The sequence below is a fragment of the Camellia sinensis genome, unplaced genomic scaffold (genome assembly GCF_055761805.1).
Source record: "Camellia sinensis isolate YWXY unplaced genomic scaffold, ASM5576180v1 Unanchor552, whole genome shotgun sequence".
In the NCBI taxonomy this organism is placed as follows: domain Eukaryota; kingdom Viridiplantae; phylum Streptophyta; class Magnoliopsida; order Ericales; family Theaceae; genus Camellia; species Camellia sinensis.
The window spans coordinates 1-15,764 of record NW_028129427.1 but is presented as its reverse complement, the minus strand read 5'-3'; the positions used below and the strand labels follow the sequence as shown (position 1 = coordinate 15,764).

General features: G+C 36.1%; 2 long non-coding RNA genes across 2 annotated transcripts; one reads left to right on the top strand and one right to left on the bottom strand.

Annotated features, from left to right (window-relative positions):
• Positions 1-4,796: 4,796 nt before the first annotated feature.
• On the top strand, positions 4,797-5,998 carry LOC145818008 (uncharacterized). Its single transcript, XR_014359597.1, has 2 exons — positions 4,797-4,940; positions 5,676-5,998. It is a non-coding gene; the product is annotated as an uncharacterized LOC145818008 (long non-coding RNA).
• Positions 5,999-6,262: 264 nt separating this feature from the next.
• Positions 6,263-7,958, bottom strand: LOC145818007 (uncharacterized). Its single transcript, XR_014359596.1, has 2 exons — positions 7,391-7,958; positions 6,263-6,463 (listed from the first exon to the last, which is right to left on the bottom strand). It is a non-coding gene; the product is annotated as an uncharacterized LOC145818007 (long non-coding RNA).
• Positions 7,959-15,764: the final 7,806 nt, after the last annotated feature.

Here is a 15,764-nt window from a genome sequence, read left to right as displayed (position 1 = left end):
CACAAGAGTTTGAAGTATCTGTTTACACAGAGGGACTTGAATTTGAGGTAGAGGAGATGGATGGAGTTCATTGAGGACTATGATTTTGAGTTGCATTATCACCCGGGAAAGGCCAATGTTGTGGCCGATGCCCTTAGTATGAAATCTATTAGTGATGTAGCTTTTATAGCCATCCGGGAATGGGGAATATTGGGTGTACTTGGCGAGTTTAATTTGCATCTGGGCGAATCTGTTGAGGCTGCGGCCTTGTTTTCTATTTTTGCGCAGCCTACACTTGTGACTCGAGTGTCAGAGGCACAGAGAGGTGACCTTGAGGTAGAATCCCTCTGAGAGAAGATCTCCAGTGGAAAAGTTGAGAAGGGTTTGACAGTGTATCCCGACCAGAGTGTGAGATACCGAGACCGTTTGTTTGTGCCGGAGTCTTGCCGAGAGGAAGTACTCCGAGAGTTTCATCATTCACGTCTTGCGGTGCATCCGGGAGGTACTAAAATGTATCGGGATTGGGTCGCCAGTTTTGGTGGCGGGGTATGAAGAGAGATGTGGCTGTTTTCGTATTGAAGTGCCTTACTTGCCAGCAAGTGATGGCCGAGCATCAGAGGCCAGCGGGTTTGTTGCAACCCATGCCTATTGCCGAGTGGAAATGGGAGCATGTCACTATGGACTTCGTTGTAGGTCTTCCGAGGACTCAGCGGGGTAGTGATGCTATTTGGGTGGTTGTAGACTGGTTGACTAAGTCGGCGCACTTCATTCCCATGCACGTGAGAGATTCGGTAGATCATCTTGCCGGCTTGTATATTCAGGACATAGTGAGATTGCATGGGGTCCCAGTGACGATCGTCTCAGATAGAGATCCTCGTTTTACTGCTAGGTTGTGGCAGAGTTTGCAGAGTGCCTTGGGTACTAAGTTGACCTTTAGTACGGCTTATCATCCTCAAACTGACGGACAGTCCGAGCATACTATTCAGATCCTTGAGGATATGCTTCGAGGTTGTGTCCTTGACTTTAGTGGGACGTGGGAGAGGCACTTACCATTGGTGGAGTTTGCCTACAATAACAGTTTTCAGTCTAGCATCGGTATGGCACCGTTTGAGGCCTTGTATGGCCGACCGTATAGGTCTCCAGTGTGTTGGGCCAAGGTGGGTGATGCACCTTTGTTTGGTCCGGAGTTAGTTAGGGAGACGACGGAGAAAGTTGAGCTTATCCATAGGAGGCTTGTTACAGCCCAGAGTCACCAAAAGAGTTATGCCGACCGTAGGAGGAGGCTTGTTACAGCCCAGAGTCGCCAAAAGAGTTATGCCGACTGTAGGAGGAGGCCTTTGGCGTTTGAGATAGGTGATCATGTCTTTCTGAAAATATCACCTAGACGAGGTTTGATGAGGTTTGGGAAGAGTGGGAAGTTATCCCCTCGGTTTATTGGTCCCTTTGAGATCCTTGAAAGGATTGGCGAGGTTGCTTATCGTTTGGCTTTGCCGCCGCAGTTGTCCGGAGTTCATGACGTGTTTCATGTGAGTATGCTTCGGAAGTATGAGCCGGATCCGTCCCATGTGTTGGATTGGACCGATTTAGAGGTAGATGAGGATGCCTCGTATGAGGAGAGACTAGTTCAGGTCTTGGATAGGCGGGATCAAGTCCTGCGTAGCAAGACCATCCCTTTGGTAAAGGTTTTGTGGAAACATCACGGAGTGGAGGAAGCCACTTGGGAACGTGAGTTGGAGGTCCGTGAGAAATATCCGGACTTGTTTATTAATGAGTAATCTTATATTCAAATTTTGTAATGTTGTTGGACTTAAGAGCTTTATATATGTCTTGAGTTGTGAAACATTGGTAATGTTTTGGTATGAATGGAAGTATGTTGTAGACCTTACCTTGATATGGGAGTTGATTATGATATTGCATATGTTGGCTATATTGTAGAATTGGAGTTGTATCATGTATATTGATTATGATATGAACTGTGAACCATGCATGTTGGAAATGGAAGAAAATTACATGTTGATAATGCACTTGTAATGTATGTTGTGAAATGCCTCTTGAAAAGAGATGGAATTGACCGGTAATGGGTCGAAATGTTTAATATTATGTCGTAATATTGTTGAGAATGGAGAAAACTTGTTTTTGAAAAACCTGTGTTTAATTTCGGGGACGAAATTCTTTAAGGGAGGGAGGTTATAGCGATCCCGGTTGTCCCTTTTACTGTTCTGTTGTATTCCGGACTCGGTTTCGTGAAGTTGGTAGTGGTATCTATCTTGTTGCCGTCCTTTAATTCCACTTGATTGAGTTTTAGGATGTTTTGAGCAGGGTTGTTACAGGTTGGTTAGGCCTTGGTTTCAATTCCTTGTTGTCCAGTTCTTAGGCGATCCGCTCGAGCGGGTCTTCTTGCGCTCGAGCGGGGATTGCACACCTCCAGTATTTCATGTTCCTGCAAAACTTCTGCAGATGTGATTTTTACGCTCGAGCGGGTTTGTTTACGCTCAAGCGGTAGTGCTCGAGCGGGTTTGGTGGCGCTCGAGCGGGTAGTACTTTCCGGGTATAAGTTCTGGGAGGGGGAAATCTACGCTCGAGCGGACTGGTTTTCGCGCTCGAGCGGAAGTGCTTTATTCTTGTGTCTTGGAGCTCGAGCGGGCCTTATTGCGCTCGAGCATGTCCAGATTTTTGTTCTTGGCACTCGAGCGTTGTGTTCTCCGCTCGAGCGGGTCATACGTATATGAGTTATCCGCTGAGTGATTTTAAATCACTTTTTGCTTTTCTTTCTCTCTCCTACTTTTTCTAAAACCCATTTTTGAGAGCCTCTCTCTCTAGAAATTCCCTTCTCTCTAGGGTTTGACTTAGTTAGAGTGTCTTCCTCACCTTCGACCTTTGTAAAAGTTGTGTTGATCGTCGAGGGCGTCGTTTTGATCCGAGAATCTTGGTCTTTGGAGCACTTTGGTTTTGGTCTCTTCTCCATCCGAGCTCTAACTTCGAGGTAGGGATATCCTACTCCTCTTTATGAGCTTTGTCTTTAAATTTATGCATTTTGATATGTTGGGGGTTGTTGGGTAATTTTGAGAGAGTTTGGGCCTTTGTGTAAATTTACAAAAGTTGGGGTTTTAGCTATATAAAACCTAGATACATGTTTGGCATGGAAAAGTGAAATTAATGTTAAACCATTAATGAAAAGGGAACCTAAGGGTTGTAAATGTTAATTATGGAAAATGCCCTAATTACATTGGTTAATTAATTTGCATAATTAATTATGAGAAATGAGGAGTTGATTTGGAAAGATATGGGATTAAAGGGTGTAGTTGGATTATTTATCAGTCACCTAGTTGGAATGTTGATTATATATCCATTGTTGCATTTATTTTCTGTATTTTCGGTGGAGGATAGTCTTGATTGTTGTAGGCAATGCATGATGATTAGGCGAACTGAAACTAATCACTGGAATGTGTCATTGAGTATGACGGTTGAAAGAATACATTAAATTTATGTGTTGTGTGATGATGTGTATAATTATTGTTTATATGCATTGTGTTGTGTTGGAGGAGATAGGGGATGTACTCTACGGTTTAGGGGAAGATAGGGAATGGACCTCTAAACCGGATGTTGTTGGGAGGAGATAGAGGATGGACTCCATAGATAGAGCTCATATGCTTATCTAATAATGTGTTGACAGAGCTCATATGCTTGTCATTGGAAGTGTGATAGTGCTCTTATGTATATCTATGGAAGTGATGATATAGCTTGTATGCTTATCTGTTGGTGTGTGATATAGCTAGTATGCTTATCTATTATGAAATGGAAAAGTGTTTAATATGAGTTACTGTCTCATATAAGTTGTTTAGTCAGGTTCTGAGCCATGGTTATAAATTGAGAATTTAAGGAAATTGAAAAATGGATTGTAACATGGACTTGTATGTCATGAAACCGTAAAGTGTGATAAGGGAAAGTATCAGTGTTGGCCATCTATCAACTGCTAATCTTTTAGTCATTATTCATATTTGGTTTAATGTATTTCTACTGGGCTGTGGCTCACCCTATATGGGAACATCATTTTCAAGTACAGGTAGCATGCTACCTCCAAGGACGTAGCTTGGGAGGCTAGAGGCAGGCGGATTTTTGTTGTTTTATTTCTTTGATGTATTACATATATATTCAAGCCAAAGGCATAACGTGTAAATGAGTTAGCACTCTTTTGTTGTAACCAAGTGTTAACTTAGAAAGCTGTAAGCCTTTAGGCCATTTCCTTTTGTTGTTAACATGTAATACTTTTGGTAATAGAACTCTGATGAATAGAAGAAAGTGGAACTTTTATATATCAATGCATGTCTTTATTGATAGATTAATGTTATTATTTTGAGGGCGTTACATGGCAATTCAAGACTAGCCGTTTATCTTTTTGCTTTTGAGCATGGGCTAGCAGCCAGAAAGTTTGTAGTCTTTGGCCTTTCGATAGGAGTCTGGATCTTTGGCCAACCTATCCTGTGGCGGGTCAAAACGACGTCGTTTTGATCCTCACTCTTTCTTTTCTTTTTGGGCAAATTACAAATACCCCCTCGAAGTTTGGTGAAAATAAAGATTCCCTCTGAGGTTTGAGAAATTACATCTCACTCCCTGAGGTTTATATTTTCATAACAAATTGTCCCCTGAGGTTTTTACTTTCATACAGATTCCCCTCTAATTTTTCCTAATTTGCTATGAAAATTTAACCCTCAGAGGACAATTTGTAATTTCTCAAACCTCAGAGAAATTTGTATTTTTACCAAACTTCGAGGGAGTGTTTGTAATTTGCCCTTTCTTTTTTCAGCCTCTTTTTGTTTGCCTTTTGTTTGTGAACCCTAACCCCTCTTTTAGAGACACGAACAGAGAGGGCAACACAGGCGGCCGACGTGACTCCTACACCTTGGCGACGGCGGTGAGGCAAGTAGAGGTGGCGACGAGGCGCAGGGGGAGGCAGCAACAAGGTCCGTTTCATCCCTTTTGTCTTCATTCTCATTTTTGTTACTGATATATATATATGATTTCTACAGATTTGATTTCTACTGATATATATATATATATATATATATATGATTTCTACTGATATAACAAGCTTCTTTATTGGCACCAAAAGCTTTGAACAGGTTCTTTACAAATTAATTCAGGATTTTTGTCAAATCTGTGGAGAGAAAAAAGAAAATGATATTAGTTATTTAAAAAAAAATTTATTTTTATTAACAAAAATCAAACATTGGTGCTTGTTTATTTTCCCAAATCTCCTATATTTTGTAATTTTTGTGATTAGAATGTGATTAACACTCAAATGTAATGGTGTTTGTCAAATTTGTGGAGAGAAAAAATATAATGATATTAGTTATTAAAAAAAATCTATTTTGTACCTTTAAAAAATAATTATGTATAAATAATTTTATTTTTCTTTTATATATATATATATTGAGAAATTTGATATACCAATAAAGAGTTATTCTGCTTTTTCTAAAAAAAAATTAAAGAGTAATTCTACATATTCAAGTAAAATATTGAATAAGATATGCGATTGAGTTTGTTTGAAGTTCTCTATTATGCCGATTCCAACGACAGTTTTGTTTTTGGTGTGTCTAGTTTTCTTCTTGGTCCAAATTTGTGGACTATGGAGTATTCTTGAATATTAATGTACTGATTGAGTGCCACAAATGTTGATGGTGTTGTGGGTCTCTCAGGAACAACAATTGACCAAGGGATCGCATACGCGCTGATGTTGGTGGCGTTGGTGCTCTCATACCTCATCCACACCTTGGATGTCCCCTTCAACTTCTAAAGAAACTAATGACTAGTGGAGTGGAAGCTATGTATGCATTAGGGAAGGGGTTTTAAGTTGGTGGTTTGTCTGGGACATGAAATGAGTCTTTGTGTGTAGTGTTCTGACTTGAAAATTATTTGATTTTGAAGCTATTGCTAATTTCATACTCTGATTTTGTGTTCTTTGTCACATGCTGTGAATATTTGTGTAATGTGAATGGAATCACAACTTTGTTCTTCGGCACATGGTGGGAATATTTGTGTAATGTGAATGGAATCACAACATCAATTAAGGAATAGATTAAAGGGTAAACAACAAAAATTCTATGTGTTGAACCAATTGAGATTGTATTTTTAATCTTTGATTTGTAGAAGAAATTTTTTTTTGATCCTTTTCACTTTTTTCATTCTTTTTTTTTTCACAAATTTAAAATTAAAAAAATTGTAATTCAATGGGATCTTCTCAATATAATTACAAATGAAACATCCAACCAGTGGAACGCTGTCAAATCTGAATCTCTAATTCATTTATGGATCCTTAAGTTGGGTTACAACATAAACAATTTGAAAAGTATAATCTCAAGAAAAGTCAGCCTATCCAAATTAGAAGAAATGAAGAAACCAAGTTTCTCATCATAAACCATCCTTCTTGCTCATTGACTCAACTTTCCCTTGGCTCTGTTCCATCAAGAGTGAATTTCTTCACTTTCTGTAGAGATAAAACAAGAGGAATTAGCAAAACCAAGCAGAGAACAACAGTTTCTATACATACACATATATGCACAAAACATATGAACAAATGATTTGCTTCATTCTAACTATAACATTCATATTAATTTTAATACATTATTCATTTTGAATGGCAATATCAGCTACATAAGATCACACAAAAATGCTAGAGAGAGAGAGAGAGAGGGTATCACTGAAAATGAGAACAATCCATTACCGTCACTGATTGAGACCTAATATGCATATTATATCATGCTATCTTCAAATAGACAGACACCATGTCCTACCACTACAATGTTTTAATGATCTTTTCTAACCTTACAAGTATCAAATCTCACCAAAGTTTACATTATAAACCTGTGTATGTAGCAGCATAACAATGAGATATTCACTTTCAATAAGCATTCAATAAGTCAAGTCTCGCCAAGTTTTAACATTAAAAGCTTATTTTTTGTTTTAAGTTTCAAATTAAATGGTAAAACCAGAGCTGAAGAAATGGTAAAATTATCTGATAGACAAGGGCGATGTCCTAAGTTTATGACCAATCATTAGAACCATACCACCACACCTAAATTGCTTCAAAACAAACTTTAGCTTCAAAGAAATCACAGATTTTTCAAAACAACAACAAATCTAACCTCATATCACTTAAATCAACAACAAATCTAATCCAAAAAATACACAACAAAAAGCCCCCTGTTTTTTTTTTCGTACTACATTTTCTGATTAAAATCAGGGGAAAAAAAATCCACAACAAACCCTAAATCATCAAACCCATAAAACTCAAGAAATCAAACCACTTATCAAACCCATTTAAGAAATCAACAACAAATCTAATCCAAGAAATCATACATATATATATATATATATATAAAACAAGAACAATGAGAATGATGATTAAAGGGACCTCGTCGTCACTGCAATCTCGCCTTGCCGCCGTCGCGTCGCCACTGCAATCTCGCCTTGCCGGCCATCCTCTGCATTTCTTCTTTGCTGTCGCGTGGCTCTGCCTTCTCCTTCGTCTCTCAGTTCGTCTCTCTGTTAGGTTATGTAAGGAACAAAACAAAGTAAATGACAGACGAGAGAAAAAAGAGGGGGAAATCAAAAAATTTGGAAAAAAAAAAAAACCAACAAAACAAAACGACACGCTGAAGGATAGGGAGGTCGAGAATCCGGACTCTTCGGCTATGGTCTACAACCATGAATTTCTATCTAAGTTGTTTAAAAAAATATTTTTTTTCTCTTTTTCTTTTTCCACTTGTGTTGACTTTTACCATGTTCGATTTGCTGTTTTGGTATCTTCTACTTCCATGAATTTATACTTCTTTGCTTTAAGCCTATGTTTGCATGAAGCATTTTTAACAAGAAATGGTTCATACTTGACTATTGGCTTTCCTACAAGTGAAAATTAGAGTACACACGTAATTTCTGAAAACTTGTAGAATTTCAACAATTCAACTCTTTTTATTTCTTATCATGGGCATAGCTACGCCTACGCCTACGCCACTAGTAATATGAAAGTCAAATGTCAAATAACAAACAGGGAATGTTAAAAAAACATATAATTATGATATTTATTAGAGTAAATCTGTAGTTTTAGTATAAAATCTATAAAATCAATAAAATCTATAAAAAATGTAAAATTAATAAAATTTAGAGAAAATCAATAAAATCTATAGTTTTAGTATAATTATACTTTTTTTAATAATGTTAAAAAATGTAAAATTAATGTATATGATATAAAAATATAAAAGTAAACAAAAATAAAATATACAATGACATCATTTTTAATCATATGATTAACGAATTACGCTCCCTACTATTCTTACATCGCCCAAATCATGGTTGTAACTTGTACCAAATCGTGATATTTGGTAGTCTAGGAGTACAGTAGCATAGTGTTCCATGATAGTATGATTGGTAGAGAAAGTAGAGTATTAATTATTTGTATTGGGTGATTGAGAAATATGAGGGGGTACAATGAATGATGATTGGTGAGGGTGTATGGCCACGTGATACTCCGGGATTATAGTATAATTTTCCACCAATCACAATACTCTCCATAACCACTAAACAACTTCTTGAGACAAAAAAGTTGACCTCACTCCCTTCACCAATCACAATCACCCAACACCAAATTGAGATAGCTCCCTACTGTTTTCTCATCACCTAATATCAAACTGGGAGTCTCACTTCCACTACCAATTACAATACTCCCTAAAACCATTAAATAACTTCTCGATTTCCTCTATACCTTTATAGGAGTATAAGAGCATCTGTAAGGGAGGAGACAAAAGATCATATTGAGGCATTTTTGCTAGTGCAACTGATTTTCTTCTCTTCTAAGGAGCTCAGCATTAGAAGAGGTAAAATATCCATTTTTATTTGGCTCTCCACATCTAGTTAGTGTTCATTGAGAGGCAAATTGTCCTCTTCAAATCATGAACAGAATTCTCAAATCATTAAGTATCATATATATATATATATAGAACCAACATCATCGATCAATACTTTTCTTCCATACAATAGCTAATCACACTCCAGTCGTTACACCTAACAAAATGTGAAAAGAAGAGAGCTTTCTTCTCCACCATCATCAAAAAAATCCCAGTTGAAGCTACTCTTTATAAATAGAGAGATTTGAAGCAAGCTCTTCTATGCCTAGCTCTTCTCCACCCCTAGGTTCGGTTCAGTTAAGCAGAAGAACACTTTTGATGGAGCTCTTACCCACAAAGTTCACCTTGGATTTTCCTCATGAATACGCTATTGAGTGTAAACTGGTCGGCGCAGGGTCTCTCTCTACCGCTGCGGCTCTATTTTCCCCTTCGGACGCTATGGAGGATTGGAAATTTTGGAATCACTCTGCACATTCCTTGCTTCCTCCACCGACGTGGACTCTTCTTTATCAGTGGATCTGGTCTGCCCAACGTGTCCTCATCTTATTCATACTGCTGGACAGTGCTGGACCAAGGATGGCTGGAGAGGATCCTAATCCCTCGTGTCATCTCTTCTTTCTCTCATCCGTCACTCATTATCAATTCGAATGGCTATGAGTTTGAACTCAGATCAATTTTGGGCCGATTTTGGGAAGAATAATCAAGTATAGAACTTTCAATTTTTGCAACTCTTCCTTTCTCATCTTCTTCTTCTTTTTTCCCCTTTTTTTTACGAATGGAATTTAAAAGGGGGTCCTTGCTCTCTAATCTCTTCTTCCTAACTAGATTGCTCAAACTGGAGTTGAGATCGGCAACTGCTTCGAGGATGGAGCACGCCTTGGTGACACAAATGGAAATTCTATGAGAGGTAACAAAGTTAGGGTTATACAAATCATAATTTTTTTTTATTTGACTCTTAGGTTGAATGATGTTAAGTTGTGCCCATGGAAAAACTATGTAACTTATAATCTTGGCCAATGGTTTTCTTGCCTCATTAGGTGTCTTTTGTGAAATGGGTTTCCAAAAGGTTATCATACTTTCTTTCAAAAATTTATTATTACTGATTTTTATTCCATTGATTGAATTGAAATATAAATCAGTGGTGTGAATCCAATCTTTTCATTTCATTTTTTGTTTTTTTGTTTTTTTTGTTTTTTTTTTTTTTTTGGTTTTGGCAATGACTTCTGTTTGAGTTTCAATTATAAAAGAGAATTATACTACATTAGCGCGAATCATGTTTTAATTTGATTGGGGGCCCATATGGAGGGTTAAATAAAAATTTGAGGAAAACTACACATAACCATTGGAGCTTGGTCAATGGTTTGTTTCATATTTAGTGTTTTCATATTTCTTTGTGATGTGAGTTTGCAATAAGTTTTATAATTTCTTTTGTTGCCTTCATTCTTTTGATTGAATTGAAGCATATATCTATTGTATTGATTAATTCCTATATCATAATATTTCTATATTTTCATTGATTTTATGGTGCTAGGAAGTTATCTAGAACATATGGTGCTATTTTGATTAAAAAATTAACATAGAGGAATTCTTCAAGTTGTTAAGTTGCCACTTTTCATAGGTATTTTAGCTATCATTTGGTTTCATTTGCAACCAAAAAAAAATTAAGTTAAGACTTTTTACAGATTTTTTAGCTATCATTTGGTTATGTCATGACATTCAAAATCAATTAAGAACCCTTTTCTATTTGGTTTCATGTGAGACAAATTTCTATTCAGTTGGATAACACTCATGTTATTCCTTTTGTTAGTGTATTGTTTTGTTTTGTTCTATGCTTAGGAGTAATTACTAAACATTGCAACTGGAATCTCTATTTGAAGATAGCTCTCTCTCTCTCTCTCTCTCTATTTGACAATTCTTGACTTGGTTTGGTAAAGGAAAAAAGAACTTAATTAATGATCCAACTAATAGAAAGCGTAATTTGGAAGTAAAATAAACGCATTTCTATGCTTCAAATGAGAAGATATCTGTTAAAGCCTACTATATTTTTCTACCTTCTTTCTATATCTAATCATTTTTCTTTCCATTCATAATTAAGGGCTGCCTATCCAAAATTTGCTATTATTATTATTATTCTTCATGGTTGGATACATAGTTATTGCCATTTGCGGCAACTACTATTCATCTTCAAGTGAAAGAAGATTGTAAATTTTATGCAAAAATGCTAAAATTTGATTCATTCATGTACTTTAGAAAACTTTATCACACAAACTTGTAGTGATTTTGGCTTGAATGGCATTTAATTTAGGTGTTACTTCATAATCATATCCTATTTGGTTGCCCAAAACACTTATGAGTTTTTGACCGACTTGAAGAATTCAAGAATTAGGTGTTCCTTCATGATCATATCCTATTTGGTTGCCCAGAAAACTCAGACAATGATGAACAAATCAAAAATTATAACATATTGATTTCTATCTATCTATTTGTTGAAATTTTTCCTTGCATTATTATTTTCTTAATTTTTCCCCTCATGGAGGGGATATGCTACATAGGTTTTTTTTTTTTTTTTTGTATACTAATGTTGCTTGTTTGAAGCATGGGTTATACTACTTGTCATATGGCTGCCATACATTTTCTGCTTCTGTAGTTCTTTGCTACAAAATGGAGATTATTTTGATTTGTTTTGATGCTGGGAGGGTCATCTTATGCTGGTGCAGCTGATGACTGATCTATTTGGATTGAAAATTTTGAAGGTGGCTTGTGTTTGGGTGCAGCCTTTCACTGTTGCTATGAGCAATTGTAGCACTTTGGATTGATGAATGTAGGGGAAATGCAGGGGAATGCTTCTGATTAGAGCAGCTTCTTTAGGGTTGGCTTTTGCTGGTGATAGAAGTCTCAGGCATAAGGCTGCTTTACTTGGCTATTATAATTTTTATTGCTATATGATGTTGTATTGGGTGATTTGCTGATGCATACAATGGCTGCTCTACTTGAATTGAAGCAAATCTGGAACTATGGCTGCTCAGGTGGTTTTTCGTATGGCTCCTCAGGTGGTTTTTGGTATGGCTCAAAGGGCGGCTGCTGCTGTTGTTATAAGTTGTATTTTGGTTTGTTGTTTATTGTTGTTTGTTTGGTTTATGTTTAACTCTCATATTAGATTTACGTCTATGATTTGCTACATGTGTCAGGAATTCAACTAAGAAATTAGTAATAATAACAACAATTATGAAAAAATAATTTTAATAGAGTTGTGTTACTTATTTCTTTAATTATGATTTTTTTTTATTGTTATATATATTAATAATGAGCACCAACAATGCGCATGAGATAGCACGCCTTGCACGCAGCCATCTCACTAGTTATGTAATAAATTTTGGTTGCTTTGGTTGAGAATGTTTATCTTGGATTGCCTAATTTCCCCTTGGCTTGTTTTTGAATTTCCTATTTTGCCATTTTATTTTGTATAATTTACTAATGGTGTACTAATTTGAGTGAAGGTTTTTTCATAACTATGCAAACATTCTTGCTCAATTATGAAACATTCTTCGTCGGAGGGATTGGGGGTCGTCGGAGTTAATGGGAGAGGTGGCCAACGATGGGGCTTTTGTTTTGGTTATGTTTTATCAGTTGCTGCTACTGGTGGTGTAGTTTTTTTTTTTAAGTTTTGCCCCAAAACGACTTCGTTTTGGGGCACTGCAGGAAAGGCTTACAGGATGTTTTTGGGACTCTATATATTTGTTATTTAATGGGTAGTAAAAATTCATCAGACTTTGTACTTTTCACACACAAGATCTTCAGGTAAGAGCATGGATTTTAGATTCTCTTCTCAAAATTCGTCGTATTTCAATTTGTCATATTTCATGTTATATGCCTTTTTCTGCTTATGTTCTCTTCCTTTTTTTTCCTCTTCTGTTTTTGCTTTTGTTGAAATCACATTTTTTTTTCTAGGAAAGTTCTGGTTTGGTTTTAACAATGTGGGTTTGTGTTAGTAGTAGGTTTTAAATCTGTCATGAAGCTTAGCGTCTGTGTCTGTAGATCTAAATGTTAACAGTGTATGAAGATTGAACTCATTTTGAATGTCAAAACTACCCATCTCACTGATCTGATATCTGGGTTTTTTTTTTTTTATAACAAAAGGCATTTTATTTCTTTTTATATTAGGCGATTTTTCAAATACAATCCTTTTTTGAGTCTGTTTAACTTTAGCTTCTGTAGAAGATTAGAAGACAGTGTTGGAATGAGGGGGAGGGGGTGATATTTGACAATTTTGTAAACAATGTGAAATGTCATTTCAAGATTATTCGGTCTATTATCTTAAAAAAAAAATTGTTTCATCCAATTCTAGATATGATAATTTCTTCCCACCACATATGCTCTTTTTCAAAGTCACTATTGAATGTAATGTGAGTATTTGTTTTTATCATATAAGTGGGATGAATTCAAGCTCAATAGTTTTGGAACTCTTATAGGTTGGGTCTATCGTCATATAACATTTACGCCTATCAAAAATCAGAGGTGGAGCAATACTTGGAGGACTTGGTGTTTCCAAGTAATGAGAGTTTCAATATTCTACATTGGGGGTGTGCGCGGTGCGGGTCGGTGCAGTTTGAGAGAAAAATAGAAACCGTATGGCGGGTGGCGGATTGATAAAAGTGTCACTAGAATTTGTCATTTTCCTTATCAAAAACCGGCGGTTCGGTTGGAAAATAATGGCGGATTTGCCTTGGCGGTTTATAAAAAAATATAATTCAAATTACAAAACTTAAATCAAAGAGTAAAAAAAAGACGAGAGATATCGTGATGTTAAGCATCTTGCGAAGCTTTCTTCTGATGCAGCAAGTGTAGTAACAACATGATAATATCAACGACTATGCCATCAATTCATTACAAGCATCTGTGGAAGCTACAATGATCAAATACAATACATAAAATTAATATCATTCGAGGTTTACAATATATTGAAAATGTTTACTGTTGAAAAGTATTTAGATTGAAAAGTGAGCTGATGCAAGTTTGCAACATGGCCAGAAAAAAAAAAAAAAGATTGAAAAGTGAATTGGAATCCAACTTTATTTTGGATTACTGACATCTTGAATTTCCCCCGAGCAGTAATGTAATACTATATTCTAAGGTATAGAACAACAAGCAAACTTAAGTAAAAAAGAATTTTTAGAATCTTATAAAACATGATTTAATAGCGGTGCGGGTCGGTGCGGTTTGGAAGAAAAATAGAAACCGGCGGATTGATAAAAGTGTCACTAGAATTTGCCATTTTTCTTACCAAAAACCGGCGGTTCGATTGGCAAATAATAACGAATTTGCCTTGGCGGTGTGGTTCGGTGCGGTTTCGGCGGTATTATGCACACCCCTAGGTGGAAGTGAATAAAGCAAAATTTATAACTTTGGCAAGGATGGCTCGTGATGTTTTAAGTGTTCCAGCTACTACAGTTGCATCAGAGGCGGCGTTTAGTGTAGGAGGTAGGGTGATTGATGAGACACGTGCTACATTACTTCCAGACATTGTGGAGGCCTTGATCACTTGTAATGATTGGATTGAATCAACCAAAAATAGAAGGAAGTGAAATATTGAAATTTTTAAATAATTAGATGTTCTTTAGCTTAGTTCTATAAATATCTTAATGTCCCATTATTTTGAAATTGTAGATGTAGAAGAATGCTTACATGAGTAGATGGATTGAATTAAATCACTTGGTTTGTCATTTTCATTATGATAGGAGAAGTTATCTTAAGTTGGAGAGTAACTCTGTGTTCTGTAGGCTATAACCTTGTCACATATAGGTCAGTATATTTCTTCTCTCTTCTGGGCTTTCTTTTTGCTTCCTAAATAAAGTTTTTTTCTTTTCCCAAAAAATTATTAATTTTGTTCTGCTCTTACTATTTTAATTGTAGTTTATGGTGTTCAACAATCATCATACTTGTATTGGCAATGATTGCTATGCATATGATGGTTATATAGTTTGGTTATGCTTTTCATTGCTTACCCACCGAAAGAATTTAGAGAGTTTTGTTTTTTTTCCAAAAAAAGTTTAGATATATACACTGTGTATGCAAATATTTATATGAGTGGAATTGAGCAAAATAGATGAATTGAATCACTTGGTATGTCATTTGCATTGTGATAGAAGTTATCTACACAACCTTTTTTTTTTCTTTTTTTACTGTCATCTCATTGGAATTACAAGGGTTTGTTTTTGTTTTGTCTTTGAACCCAATTTCAATTGAACTATTTACTGGGATGTTTTTGAGAAGATGGTTAAAGGTTGACTTTTTGTTTTTTTTTTGACTTTTTGACTTTTTTTTTTGTAAGAGAACCTACTTCCCAAAATACCCCACTATTTCAATTGTGTAGGACTTCACAATGGTGTTAATGGAGAAAGAGATGAAGGAGTCCGTTAAATGCATTCAAAGAAAGTCTAAAACAAATCACTTAGGAGAAGCTTGTGAATAATTGTAATGCCCTCAAAATAACACATTAAACCCATCAATATAGACATGCATTGGTAATAAAGATAAACATTCTTCTATTCATCAGAGTAGTTTCTTACAAAAGTATTACATGTTAACAACAAAAGCAAATGCCCTACGGGCTTACAGCTTTCCAAGTTAACACTTGGTTACAACAAAAGAGTGCTAACTCATTTACACATTAAGTCCTTGGCTTGAATATACATGTAATACATCAAAGAAATAAAACAAAGTCCGCCTGCCTCTTGCCTCCCAAGCTACGTCCTTGGAGGTGGCATGCTACCTGTACCTGAAAATGATATTCCCATATAGGGTGAGCCACAGCCCAGCAGAGATATACTAAACCAACTATGAACGATGACTAAAAGATTAGCAATTGATAGATGGCCAATACCGATA